Source organism: Somniosus microcephalus, chromosome 11 (genome assembly GCF_052327205.1).
Source record: "Somniosus microcephalus isolate GS21.2 chromosome 11, FLI_Smic_1.0, whole genome shotgun sequence".
Taxonomy (NCBI): domain Eukaryota; kingdom Metazoa; phylum Chordata; class Chondrichthyes; order Squaliformes; family Somniosidae; genus Somniosus; species Somniosus microcephalus.
This window is the reverse complement of record NC_140997.1, coordinates 21116240-21131568: the sequence shown is the minus strand read 5'-3', so window position 1 is coordinate 21131568 and position 15329 is coordinate 21116240. Positions and strand designations below refer to the sequence as shown.

Genomic DNA, 15329 nt, shown 5'->3' with positions numbered 1-15329 from the left:
CTCCCTCATGCATTATCTAGCTTCCACTTAAATACATCTATGCTACTCAGCCACTCCATGTGGCAGCAAGTTCCACATTCTCACCACTCTCTGAATAAAGAAGTTTCTCCTGAATTCCTTATTGGATTTATTAGTGACTATCTTATATTTATGGCCCCTAATTTTGGACATCCACACAAGTGGAAACATCTTGTGCTAAAAATTGAGTAGCGCCCCATGCAAGTCAATATCGCGGCGCTGTGTGCCATAGCTGGGCCCCAGGGGGAAGAGAAGTGCCGGGCTCTTGGAGCGCAGCCGGCACTCCATGGGGGGGGGGGGGGGGGCGTTCAGGAGGCCGGGGACGGGAGCGCAGGCAGGTCCTGGCAGGTGGCCAGCAACAAAAATGGCCGCCCCGCACCTCACCTTTAAATAGCGCCTCCCCGGCTGCAGGTAGGCCTCCCTGACCCCGTCGGACATGGTGTCCGGTGGTAAGTCGGGGCGCTCCCGAAGATCGCGGCCGGGACGCTGCGCACGGCGATGACATCATCGCCGGCGGTGCAGCACCACAGGGCGCTACCGGTTAGCGCCGCCGCTAACCTCCCGCTGAATTTCGCGGGAGGCCTGGGCGGCACCACGCCCGGGCGCTAGTTGCTTTGTGCCCCGTTAGCGCCCTCTTTTTCCCCCCTTCTCTACGCCTGCCCTATCGAACCCCTTCATAATTTTAAACAACTCTATCAGGTCACCTCTCAGTCTTCTCTTTTCTAAAGAAAAGAACCCCAGCTTGTTCAGTCTTTCCTGACAGTAATGTTGCTGGATTGTTTGCGAGGGCGAGGGTGTTTTCTGGAAGATAAACGAGAAAATGGACCTTGACATAATAATTATGGGCAGGCTAAACAGACTGTGCCAACCTGTTTGTAGAAAGCTGTTTAATTCCAAATGATAACTACCTCACGTTTTTGTGCCCCAAGCTCAGATCTTGTCATATTCCTGGGCCAATATTTATCCCTCAATCAACATAACAAAAAACTGATTATCTGGTCATTATCACATTGCTGTTTGCGGGAGCTTGCTGTGCGCAAATTGGCTGCCGCGTTTCCTACATTACAACAGTGACTACACTTCAGAAAGTACTTCATTGGCTGTAAAGCGCTTTGGGACGTGCGGTGGTCGTGAAAGGCGCTATATAAATGCACGTCTTTCAATTGTAAAATTCACATACACGTTCACATTGATGTATGTAGTCTTTTATTTTGCATTAACAAAAGTTATTTTCTCCTGTAGTTCAACAGCGAAACATGCCAGTTTTCTCAGCAAAGAGGAGAAATATTTTTATATTGATTTTCATCATTTCATTCTCCTGTTGGTGAGGTTATCAACAACAACAACAGCTTGTATTTATGTAGCGCCTTTAACGCAGTAAAATCCAAGACAAAAAAATAATAGTAAATAATGTAAATTGGGTCATTTTTGGAGAGAATTTTTTTATTATTGTGGATTTTGCATCTGCCTTTTTATTACAGAGCCCCAGCGCAAAATTTAAAACACTGCAAATTTTTCTTTACATTCACTTCTCTCCACACAAAAATGACCTGATTTTGATAGGCTTGCAATTATTCCCCGTGCACCTATTCCTCTCTGTTATAGGTATTTTCTTCCGACTGGGATATTTAGCTCGTAGGTCAGGTGGATTTCTGGTGTCACAGAAAATATCTATTCTCCACAGTACATTAGCACCGGTACCTTGTCCAATGTGCTATAAATGAGAGAAATTATAATCAACAATGAAAGTTAAATTGGGTTAGTACCTATTAATAAACGGTGGTGTTTGGCCAGGTAAATCTTCAGTCCGTAAGGTTGTTGGCTATTCTAAGCACTTAGTGAGCCCTGCATGTAATCCAGATCCATAGATTTCTTTACAGGGTTTCTTTAGGTTTGTGTAACCTTGTCTTTATCGAAACATGAGAGTCAGTGTGGCAGGCAGCCTTTAATAATGCAGCTGTTGCTTGCAGGTTATCTAGAGACGCTGCCTGCTGGGATTAATAAAGCAGTGTAAATCTATCTGTACTATCTGAGTGCGGGCAATACTGTCCAGCTGCACCTCGGGCAGTTCGAGGTGCAACCTGCACATTCTCACTTGTCTGTGCTTTTGTGTAGCAATAGATGTATAGTAAAGTACAGGTTATAGTATGGCACAGAGAGAGGAGGGGGATAAGACAGCAATATTTGTAAACCCATAAAAGGCTCTCGCATGAGGGAACATCTTTGACCTATCCCCAGACATCACTCTGTCCTGTGGAAAAAAATAATAGTAAATAATGTAAATTGGGTCATTTTTGGAGAGAATTTTTTTATTATTGTGGATTTTGCATCTGCCTTTTTATTACAGAGCCCCAGTGCAAAATTTAAAACACTGCAAATTTTTCATTACATTCACTTCTCTTCACACAAAAATGACCTGATTTTGATAGGCTTGCAATTATTCCCCGTGCACCTATTCCTCTCTGTCATAGGTATTTTCTTCCGACTGGGATATTTAGCTCGTAGGTCAGGTGGATTTCTGGTGTCACAGAAAATATCTATTCTCCACAGTACATTAGCACCGGTACCTTGTCCAATCTATATATATAAAAGAGCTCTTCTGTCTGTCCCGATGTCTGTCTGTCTGTTCTCTATACGTTTGAAAGTTACAGAGCGTACCGACGCGCGCGTCGCCTCAAAAGAAAGCTTGCGATTCCGGACCGGTCATAGGCATATTTACGTTTCGGCCGCACAAAAATCCCGCCCACGGTATCCGAAAAACGTTCAGCCTTCCACTCATTAGCATCTCATTAGCGACCGTGTGACGTCGAGGTCGACCAATCGAACGGCGGGTTCCTTCCTACAGTTGAGTGTCGAGTGACTCGGCGATTGACCAATCCTACGCTTCGGTGACCTGACCGGTCGACCAATCGGTGCGTGTGTGGGCGGGCCTTATCCTTCTGAACCGAGGTGAGCGGTCGCCATCTTGATTTTTCACGATTTTTTCCCCACACTTTCAGTGTGTTAGGGAAGTAAGGTAAATATTTGAATTATGTGTTAGGGAATTAATTAACAATTTATTTGAGTTTTATATTGTGTTTAGCAACCCCCCCCCTCCTCCTCACCCTCGCGCAGGGGGGACTCGGGGCCTGAAGCTCAAAAAATTTCTCTCTCTCTCTCTCTCTCTTTCTTCCCTCTCTCTCTCTCTCCTTCTCTTCCCTCTCTCTCCTTCTCCTCTTCCCTCTCTCCTCTTCCCCCTCTCTCCTTCTCCTCTTCCCTCTCTGTCTCTCTCTACTTCCCCCTCTCAGGTTTCACGGCGTCGCGGGCGGGCCGCCCGAAGTTTCCCGCTCGCTAACGGCCGCCAAGCCGCCCTTGCCTGCTCCCCGCAGGCCGCCTCGCGCCGCCCGCACTGACCGCGCATGCGCCGCCCGCACTGACCGCGCATGCGCTGACCGCGCATGCGCCGCCCGCCCGCAGCGGCCGTCCATCAGCCGCGCGATACGCGGGGGACCTCAGCTCCGGTCCGTCCCGGCCTCAGAACCCGACCGCGCCTTAAGCGCTAGGCCCCGCACGGCCGCTATCGCAACGGCACCGGACCTCAGGCGCTAGGCAGGGGGAGGGGCCAGACAGAGGGACAGAGGGGAGCGGGGGGGAGGGAGGGAGACGGAGACGGGAGGGGAGGGAGAGGAGGGGAGGGAGAGAGGGGAGGGGAGGGATAGGACAGGGAGAGGACATGACAGGGAGAGGGGGGACACACAGGGGCAGGGAGACCAAGCGCCCCAAAATTGCCCTCGCAACGCGGGGCTCCCCAGCTAGTGTGCTATAAATGAGAGAAATTATAATCAACAATGAAAGTTAAATTGGGTTAGTACCTATTAATAAACGGTGGTGTTTTGCCAGGTAAATCTTCAGTCCGTAAGGTTGTTGGCTATTCTAAGCACTTAGTGAGCCCTGCATGTAATCCAGATCCATAGATTTCTTTACAGGGTTTCTTTAGGTTTGTGTAACCTTGTCTTTATCGAAACATGAGAGTCAGTGTGGCAGGCAGCCTTTAATAATGCAGCTGTTGCTTGCAGGTTATCTAGAGACGCTGCCTGCTGGGATTAATAAAGCAGTGTAAATCTATCTGTACTATCTGAGTGCGGGCAATGCTGTCCAGCTGCACCTCGGGCAATTCGAGGTGCAACCTGCACATTCTCACTTGTCTGTGCTTTTGTGTAGCAATAGATGTATAGTAAAGTACAGGTTATAGTATGGCACAGAGAGAGGAGGGGGATAAGACAGCAATATTTGTAAACCCATAAAAGGCTCTCACATGAGGGAACATCTTTGACCTATCCCCAGTGCCAACAATACAAAATTGGGAACCAAACACTCAGAGCCACTGGTTTATAGTAACCTACATAAAAGAAAGACTTGCATTTATATAGCGCCTTTCACGACCACCGGACGTCCCAAACACTTTACAGCCAATGAAGTATTTTTGAAGTGTAGTCACTGTTTTAATGTAGGAAACACGGCAGCCAATTTGCTCACAGCAAGCTCCCACAAACAGCAATGTGATGATGACCAGATAATCTGTTTTTAGTGATGTTGATTGAGGGATAAATATTGACCAGGACACTGGGGAGAACTCCCCTGCTCTTCTTCAAAATAGTACTATAGGATCTTTTACACCCGCCTGAGAGCTCAGATGGGACTTTGGTTTAACATCTCCTCTGAAAGATAGCACCTTCTGACAGGGCAGCACTCCCTCAGTACGGCACTGGAGTGTCCACCTAGATTTTTGTGTTCAAGTCTCTGGAGTGGGACTTGAACCCATAATCTTCTAACTCAGAGGCGAGGGTGCTACCCACTGAGGCACGGCTGATACTCTGTTCTTATTATGTGGGATTCTACTTACTGGTATGGCATTGACAATGAGGAAATACTTTCTGGCTCACCAGACAGTGAATCTGAAGTATCAAGAATAAGATTTTGCTCTCCCGGAGGCTCAGTTGTTGAAGTGCACTGCCAAGTGTAAAGTGAGTCATTGAGAACAAAAAGGTGTTGCGTTCAATTCTCAATCTTGAGCTGTGTCCGCTGACCTCAGCTGGGGCAACAGTTGGAGTGCTACAATTAGGGGGTGATTTTGTGAATGTAGTCGGGTTGGAGGCGGGACTGCTGCTTGTCGGGATTCAGTCATGCCTCCGTTGAGTTGTGGCCAACCCACGCTATTTTCCCTTGATTGATCTTGTTAAGCCCGCCCAGTGGGTTTAGCAGGCCAATTAAGGGAAAGCCGGTTGCAGAGCTCGTCAATGTATGACGTGTCATCTGTCAAAAAGTTTTGACAGATGATTTGTCATCATTTGACAGCTCTGTGAAGCTGTCAAACAGTGACAATCTCTGCAGTTTGATGAGGTCTTGCATACAAGACCTCATCAACCTTCTTTCTTTTACAGAATTGAGATGTTTGTTGCATTGGAGAATGCAACGGACATCTCTCATCTGCAACACTGAAGTGCGAGACTCTCCGTATCGAAACCGATTGAAGCCTGCAGGAAGAAACAAAGGAACTTCCTTCTATCCTCAAGGCACTGACTAATACTGGGATATTAAAAACACTTAGGACTTACCTCAGATACTCACCTCTACACTCTTGCACCCATCACTTACCTTCACACCATACTTTTGCACCCCCGACCCCCGTAGACTCAATACTCGCCTCGGTGACCCTGGCGGGTTTTGGTGCCGTCAGGAAGCCCGCACTTGTGAGGGCAAAAACGGGATAATCCTATTTTCTGCCTGTTAACTACCTGTTAATAGGCAGTCAATAGGCTTAATTCCTTCCCGCCTCCAAGGAGACGGGATCCGGCGCAGGACGGCAACCTGCCTCCTGGGAAGATGGCATGGAGGCGGGTTGGGGGCGAGTTTGCCACCCGCCCCCAAATTCTGGCATTTTCCCGGCAGTCCCGCCTCCATACCCACCTCCTCGGGGCTGAGAAAATCGCCCCCTTAGTCTCAAAGCCCATGGGCTGGGTGGGTGCTTACCAGTGACCCCTGCTGGAAAGTGTGCATGTTTGGACATTGCAGGAAGACAGGTCAAAACTCAACTATGTTGCCTCACATCATCAAACACACACACAATCTGGACTTGTATATAAAGATTGGCCACTTGGATTGGGTACTGGAGCACAACTAGCACCTGTGGCACTATATCCCAGTATTAGTCAGTGCCTTGAGGATAGAAGGAAGTTCCTTTTTATTAAAAATTATGTAACCTATATGATTTCAGACAGGTATGGTGGCACTCCATATTGGTGCTGGTGGGAACTACTTTCCCAACTTAATGAAAGAAGTAAAAATAGCCCCCAGCAGAAATCCCTTCAGCTCTATGTACCTGAGCAGCTTGGTCAAGAGTATCATTGGCTGAATTCAGGAAGCAGCTTGCTTACAATCTTGCATGGTGTAGAAAGAATAAATTAATATCTGGAGAACTGCAAGGGGGAAACAAATCATTGATGTTTGTGCAGAATGATCATTAGCTGCTGACTAGCTGCCAAGTCATTAACCACAAGTATATCTACAACATAATTCACAACAAATATACATTACTTTAAGACACAAAAACCCCACAGGAAAAGTGGTCCAACCGTGGCTAACGAGAAATTAAAGATGGTATTAGATCAAAAGGAAGAGGCTTATAATGTGGCCAAAAAGAGTAGTTAGCCTGAGGATTGGGAGGATTTTAGAATTCAGCAAAGGAGGACCAAGAAATTGATAAAGGAAGGGAAAATAGAATATGAGAGTAATCTAGCGAGAGACATAAAAACAGACTGTAAAAGCTTTCAATGGTATGTAAAAAGGAAAAGATTAGCGAAAGTAAATGTGGGTCCCTTACAGGCTGAGACAGGAGAAATTATAATGGGGAATAAGGAAATGGCAGAGAAATTAAACAAATACTTTGGCCGCGAATTTCCCAGAGGAGGCGGGATGGTGGCACGAAAGCTGGCTTTCAGGTTCCAGACACGAACCTGGCTGCAGCCGCTCTGTGAATGGGATTTTCCATTGATTGGCCTTGGTCCTGGCCAATTAACAGGAAGCGGGTCTGATGATGTCATTTGATGACGCGTCATCAGCTGGTTTCCTTAAAGGGACCACGTCCACATTGAGTTTGACAGTTCTTTCAGTGTTTGACAGCATTGAGGTGCTGCAAACACTGAGAAGCGCTACACAAAGGTAGACGCTTGCACCCAGGCACTCCAATGACTCCCTCCATATGCTTATGGAGGGAGTCACAGCATGCAGGGAGGTTCTCTTCCCCTCCAAGGGCGGAAGAGACCTCCCCAGGACACCAACGCAGCCTGGTTGCACATTGCACAGGAGGGCACAAGCAGGGATGTCGTCAGGCGTCCATGGCTGCAGTGGCACCAACCTTTCAATGATCTCAGTGGATCACGAAACGTTACTGCAAAGCCACACTCAAACTCACCCTGCTGTGTCACTCATCACATCCCCATCACTCTGCCTTCTATACTCTTCTCCTGCACATCCTTACTCACACCAACTTACCTTGCACCTCCACCCAACCCTCTCTATCTACTTTATCACTTCCCCATCTCACTAGCCACCCCTCACACTCACCCTCATCCTACTGCAAGCATACCAACTAACAACACACGAGTAGACACTTGAGAGGTTTAGCCAATGCCCATGTGAAGTTTCTGGTAATGTACTGTCATACAGTGAAATCTATTTTTTCAAAACTGCCCCTTATTGGACAGATCTGAGCGCACCTTGAGAAGTGTCTTACTGAGTTCCAGTGAATGCTCAGCCATAACTTCCCCCCCACCCCACTATAGTGACGAGTGTGCATGGAATGGCTTGGACATTAAAGGGATGCTTCACGGTGCTGGTGTGGGATGGTGTCAACCTGGCGCATCATGTGGCAGCCAGGGTTAACAGCGTCAACTGAAGTAAATATGACCATGGTGATGCCATCGCTGGCCTCCCGGGCAGCAATGTTGTCAGGGGCTGATGCCCTGTGTCCAGTGCAGCATCAGGTGATGGCGGAGAAGGTTAGTAATGTTGTTGGTGTGCCTGATGATGTTGGTGTTGGGGCTGATTATGGAAGGATTTGGAGTACCAAAGTCTGATTTTTTTCAAGGGCACCGATGTTGCTGCAATAGATGGCAGCTGCAGGTGAGATGACAAGCGATCTGTCAATGGTGAGAGAGGTTCTCCCAATGAGGTGGCACTGGACATACAGATAGATCTAAAAACTTGCAGGTAACCCATGGGGGAGAACGTAAAATTGCAAGGAAGCCTCAAAATAATCTTAAATTGCCTCTTAACAAGCAGGATGTTTCCCCTGACTGGGGAGTCTAGAACCAGAGGTCACAGTCTCGGAATAAGGGGCCGGCCATTTAGGACTGATGAGAAATTTCTTCACTCGGAGGGTGGTGAATCTTTGGAATTCTCTACCCCAGAGGGCTGTGGAGGCTCAGTCGTTGAGTATATTCAAGACAGAGATTGATAGATTTTTGGATATTAAGGGAATCAAGGGATATAGGGATAGTGCAGGAAAGTAGAGATGAGGTAGAAGATCAGCCATGATCTTATTGAATGGCGGAGCTGGCTTGAGGGGCCAAATGGCCTACACTTGCTCCTATTTCATACTTTCTTATGTTCGCTGTTTTAAAATGTACTTCTGCTTTTGTGCAGAAACTGCATGCCGTTTATTTATCGCGTGAATGAGGACGACACCTCTGGGATGCCTTCTCTACTGGCACCATTTCTCATTGTTCCTGCAGCCAGTGAGTGCAGTAAATGAAAATACGTGGCCATGAAAACCACACCACCTAACATCACCGCCACAGCAGTCTATCTTCCACTGCATTATGTTCACATTAGATATTCTAAACAGAATTTTACAAATAAGCTCAACATTTTGAATTGCGCCAAAAAAAACACAGAAAGGAGACATCATAGAGTGCCTAAAAATACAATTGAAAATCACCATTTCAGAATACGTTCAGTATAACTAAAAGGATGGCCATAGAAGAGTTGCGTCAAACTGTTTAATTTCGACACATCAGAGAGCTACTAAATCTCTTTAAGGTTACATGAGGGAAAATCTGCTCTGTACACAACAGCACAAAATGAACAGCATCAATGATTAAAAGCAAGCAAGACAACAGCTGCTCGCACCATTGCGATCACATTGTAAAAAAAAAGTGTCCGGGATTTAACCCATTCCCTATGAAACTCAGGTTGGTAGTGGAGTCGGTTAAAGTGCCGGATTCAGGACTGGAAGGTCCTCAAATCCCAGCAGAGGTCACTCGCTGTGAAACTCAGTTTGGGTAGCTCAGGTAGTTTAGCATTCAGAAGACCTTTGGATTAAATCCCAGCAGGATATGAGAAACAAAGAAACGTGTGTAGCGACAGAGCAGAGCCTTCCATATTTTTGCTATTTCCCTAGCTATTCAGCAATGAAAATGCGTGTCAGCACCACACCCAAATAGTCATTTCATGCCTAATGAAGACTAACCTCTGTAGAATCAATGGACGGAAAATTAGGCAGTGCGCCCGCGACGTTCTGCTATGTGCTGGCGGTGGCCAAAGTTTCCCACCACCAATGTGTACTGGGAAAATGACCCCTACAGGGAAGACTCTATGGTCTCACTCCTTAGTAACCTGACTTCCCATATTTAAGCCACCGTGCATTGATTTCTGAAGCCCAATTGTCCACCTTCCTCCATGGACAGTAAATTCATTGGGTGTAAGGGTGGGAAACTGAAACTAAATCATTGCTAAAAATTAAAATTAAAATATGCTCTAATTTTAATTTTCCCAAATTTTCCCATGATAAATTATAAATTAAAATATTTAAGTTCCTGTCTGTGAATTTTTCTTTTCTCATACTTTTTCTAATAATAGTGAATGACCACTAGCTTTGACTCTTCCATCGGGAGTAGTATGTTGATCCTTTTCTGTGTGATTCCATTAACAGGGACATACTGAGTTTAACTTAATACTGCACTGAGAATTAGACTTCTTGGATTCAGTTCAAAGTACAGTTGGAACTATACTTGGTTTCTCAAAAAGCAGCGATTACTAAAAACTGTGCCGTGTTTGGATTGCTTTTTCTTAGATAGATTTCCTATTGGATAGGATAAAAATAGATAAAGAGGAGGCACTTAAAAAGTTGGCAGTCCTCAAAATAGTAATATCACCTGGTCCAGAAGAAAGGCTACTGAGAGATGGAAGGGTGGAAATTGTGGAGGCTCTGGCCAGAATCTTGCAATCCTCCTTGGACATGGGGATTGTGCCAGAGGAAATGTTACAGCTCTATTTAAAAAAGGGGAGAGGGATAAAACTGGCAACTAGAAGCCAGTCAGCCTAACATCAGTGGTGGGGAAACTTTTAGAGACAATAATCCAGGACAAAATGAATTGGCATTTGGAAAAGTATGGGCTAATAAATGAAAGTCAGAATGAATTTGTTAAAGGCAAATTGTGTTTGATTAACTTGATCGAGTTATTTGACGAAGTAACGGAGAGGGTTGATGAGGGTACTGCAGTTGATGTGTATATGGACTTTCAAAAGGCATTTAACAAAGTACCACATAATAGACTTGTTAGCAAAATTAAAGCACAGACGATTAAAGGGACCATGGCAGCGTGGATACAAAACTGGCTAAGGGGGACAGAAGGCATGGAGTAGAGGTGAATGGTTGTTTCTCAGACAGGAGGGAAGCATGTAGTGGTGTTCCCCAGGGGTCGGTATGAGGACCACTGCTCTTTTTGATATATTTTAATGACCTGGACTTGGGTATACAGGGCATCATTTCAAAGTTTGCAAATAATATGAAACTCGGAAATGTAGTAAACAATGAGAAGGATAGTAACAGACTTCAGGAAGACATAGACAGAAATGGGTAGACACATGGCATATGAAATTTAATGCAGAGAAGTGTGAAGTGATACATTTTGGTAGGAGGAATGAGGAGAGGCAATATGAAATAAATGGTACAATTTTAACGGGGGTACAGGAACACAGAGACCTAGAGGTATAGGTACACAAATCTTTGAAGGTTGCAGGATACTTGAGAAGGCTGTTTAAAAACATATGGGATTCTTGGCTTTATTAATAGAGAAATAGATTACATAAGCAAGGAAGTTGTGCTAAACCTTTATAAAACACTGGTTTGGCCTCAGCTGGAGTATTGTGTTCAATTCTGGGCACCGCACTTTAGGAAGAATGTCAAGGTCTTGGAGAGGGTGCAGAAGAGCTTTGTTAGAATGGGACCAGGAGATGAGGGACTTCAGTTATGTGGAGAGACTGGAGAAGCTGGGGTTGTTCTCCTTCGAGCAGAGAAGATTAAGAGGAGATTTGATTGAGGTGTTCCAAATCATGAATGGTTTTGATAGAGTAAATATGGAGAAACTGTTTCCAGTGGCAGAAGGGTCGGTAACCAGAGGACACAGATTTAAGATGTTTGGCAATAAAAACAGTGGTGACATGAGGAAATATTTGTTTACACAGCAAGTGGTTGTGATTTGGAATGCACTACTTGAAAGGGTGGTGGAAGCTGATTTAATAGTAACTTTCAAAAGAGAATTGGATAAATACTTGAAGGGCAAAAATTTACAGAGCTATAGGGAAAGAGCGGGGGAGTGGGATTAATTAGATAGCTCTACCAAAGAGCCAGCACAGACACGATGGCCCAAATGGCCTCCTCCTGTGATGTATCATTCTATGATTCTACATCTCCATTTGTCTGGAGGTTCTGTATGGGTTAATGGCTTCAGAGGTTTTGTACTGGTTTATAAATATGGCTCTTATTTAAAAAATTAACTTAGAGAGCACTAAATATTCATGTAGCAGCTCTTTGTGTTGTCAGTCAAACAGTCCCATTCCATATGTTGCAGTTGGCCCATGAATTCATCATTTTATGAGCAAAAGGATTTAATGAATTCCTTCAGGAACAAATTTTAAAACAGCTGCCAACTACAGTCTTTAAAAAGGAAACGGCAATTGAAACCAACACTGTTGCCTTGTCAGAAACTGGTTTGTTCAAGGCCCAAATCAGGATTGGCGTGACAAGCCAATGCAGTACTGAGGGAGGCCTGGATTGTTCCAGGCCCTGTCCCATGGATGAGATGTTAAATTGAGGTTCCATCTTCCTTTTCAATGTTAAAGATCACACTTGAAGACAGGTAGCGAATTCTCCCAGTGTCCCTCCCTCAGCTAATGCCACCAACAACAGAATAACTGGGGATTCATCGCATTGTTTATGGGACTTGCCGGTAAAGAATGACTGCCATAATATAAAGCGCTTGGAGACATATCAGTGTGATGAGATGCTATTATTATCATAAACATTTCTAACCGCTCAACTTTCTTCGGTATGTACTTTGTTCTAAATTGTGCAAACCAAATTCAAAAGGAAAAAAGAAGCGTGAATTTGTATTTGGAGCTCAAGTGCCATGGGATTTGGGAGATTCTACACGGAAGTCTCTTTTACGATCTCAATTTTCTTACTTCCAGCATTGTGCTACCAGGCAATAATCCCACTATAATCTGTGTGTGAGCATTTCTAGTATAAAATGAATAAATGGGGAAATTGGAAGAATTTTTTTTCTGCACACACAGGGTTATTAGGACTTAGACACAAGTGGCTGTTGAGGCAGGGACTAGAATATTATTTAAAATCAAGTTGGACAGATATTTGAAAAGGGAGAATATGGAAGGATAAAGAGAATGGCAGGGAAATTGAATTAGATTAATAGCACCAGTTGAAGTGCTAGTACCGGCACAGGTGCAAAGAACTGAATGGTCTCTTTCTGTGCTATAGGGAAATGTCAGTATATGATGTCTATAGACATTGCTGTACATAATATATGTGTTTCATAGAACAGGCAGGTCTTTCTAATGCTGCGCGCACACCCAGAGCACTGTAATCTTCAAACCCCAATCCAAAAGAAAATGCCGAGGAGAGGTCATACTCCCTATGTGGCCAAACATCGGAATGGCACCCTAGCATTCAGACTTTATTGTGATTTTTATGAACACTTGCATAGAATTCGCAGGCCAAAAGTTTCATCTGATTTCCAAATGGTCAGAGCGCACATGAGTTGACTGTACATTGATGGGCTCTGATGTAAACATTTCTTTTCCATTGGAGCGTATTGGAAAAATTCTTACCCAAATATGGTAAATGATGCATCCTGCCAAAGAATCTTACCATTTGCTCCATATACTTCAGCAAGCGAAGTATCCCTATCCAACAAACCGCCCAGTCAGCTACATGTTTGGAAATGTTCAAAGCTAGAACTAGTCAAAATAAAATACTATGGAGAGTTGTGGAAGGAAAATGTTTCTTTCCTTTCAAGGATTGAAACCTGGCATGCAGAACATCAGTAATTCATGAGTATTTAAACATCCATTGATTTTTGGATACATCACAGCATTCCAGTAGGTTAGATTAGGTTAGAAAGTATTTCACTCAGTACTGAAACAGATCTTTTAAAATGTACGCAGGTTTTCATTCATATAAACATCTGCAAAATTAATTCCAGGCGCCCAGGTGGCTGTTAGTAAATGCTCTGCCCAATGTGGACTGAGCCATACAAACTAGGGAAGTCCCAGATTTGATGTCTAATGTGTACTGATCCAGTGGATCTCAATTAATCGTCACGATCGTTGTGTTACAATTGGCCTCAATGTCCCCCGGGCAGGAGCGGGAGGAAGGTAAAAATAGCCAGAGTTCCTGTTCTTTATTGATATCCAGTGACTCCTGCTGGGAAGAGCGTACATGGGCATTGGTTGAGGACAGGATCAGGATCAGTTATGATGGCTTCCACATCCAAATCCGCTATTGATATGCCATGTCTGGGCTCACTTTAGTAATAGAGAGCAGTCAGCACCAATGGATCAGTCAGCAGAGGAGAGAAGGGGAGAAAGTCAGAGCAGAGGGTAATTATTTATGAAAAAGCACAATAGTGGTCAAGCTGTTAACTCTAGTCTAGTTTAATAAAAAGAAATCTACAGAAGACATAAAAGTTGAAAGTATATCAAAAACAAGTAAAATGTTTTTTTATTCGTTTACGGGATGTGAGCGTCACTGGCAAAGCCAGCATTTATTGCCCATCCCTAATTGCCCTTGAGAAGGTGGTGGTGAGCTGCCTTCTTGAACCGCTGCAGTCCGTGTGGTGCAGGTACTCCCACAGTACTGTTGGGGAGGGAGTTCCACAATTTTGACCCAGCAACGATGAAGGAACCTTTAAGAGATTCAGGATTTATTTCAACTCGCAAGTGTGTACAATATGGTGAGATAATAAACCAGAATATGAATTAGAACCAAAATACAATGAAACCCCAAAACACACAAATGTGTAAAGGGATGCACTGGACTAGTTTTAAGCACTGGCTGTCTGCCTAAACCTACGATGAAGCACCATCTTCCACTTCTGTCTAAAATGGGTGCGAAGTTATCAGAATGGCCAAGCTGCCAGCGTCGGTGCAGCTCAAACTGTTTTCAGTTTGGATCTCATTAAATGTCTCCGGTTGCGGGAAGGCGGGAAATCAGCCGGCTCCCACCCTGAACCACCTTGTGATTTTTTTTTGAAAATGAGAAAGAGCAATGGAAGGCACCAGGCTTCCGTTGCTCATCTTCAAAAAAAATACTCAGATACAGAGAAGCAAATCTCCAAAAACAATCCAGAAATGACTTCCTCGCTCCCATTATGAAGGTAGATGCCTGCTTCCTCCAGAGTGACATACACTGTTGCATGCGGATGAGAAGAAGAAACAGCAGAGTATACGTGGGCCAGCAAGAGCACCCCTGCTCCTGGCCACACCCAAAAAAAAAAAGGCTTAAACATCCCCTGGGTCATTTTTTTAATCATCTCCCTTTAAGGACCACTGCTTAGGCCACTCAACGTGTGGTACAAATGGTCATAAGAACATAAGAAATAGGAGCAGGAGTAGGCCAATCGGCCCCTCGAGCCTGCTCCGCCATTCAATAAGATCATGGCTGATCTGATCCTAACCGCCAATCCACTATCACAGAACCATCTCCTGAATCTAACAGAATTAGACACACGAAATAGGAGCAGGATCAGGCTACACGGCCCCTGGGCCCGCTCCGCTACCCACAGGGCCATGACCGATCCGAACCTAGACTCATGTCCAAATTCCTGTCCGCTCCCCGTAACCCTTAATTCCCTTTACTTCTAAGAAACTGTCTATTTCTGTTTTAAATTTATGTAATGATGTAGCTTCTACAGCTTTTTGGGGCAGCATATTCCATGGACCTACCACCCTCTGAGTGAAGTAGTTCCTCCTCA

General features: G+C 44.8%; 1 protein-coding gene across 3 annotated transcripts in view; it reads left to right on the top strand.

Moving 5' to 3' along the window:
• The window catches only part of radil (Ras association and DIL domains), a 122045-nt gene that overhangs the window by 81919 nt on the left and 24797 nt on the right, over positions 1–15329 (top strand). The window lies entirely within an intron of this gene.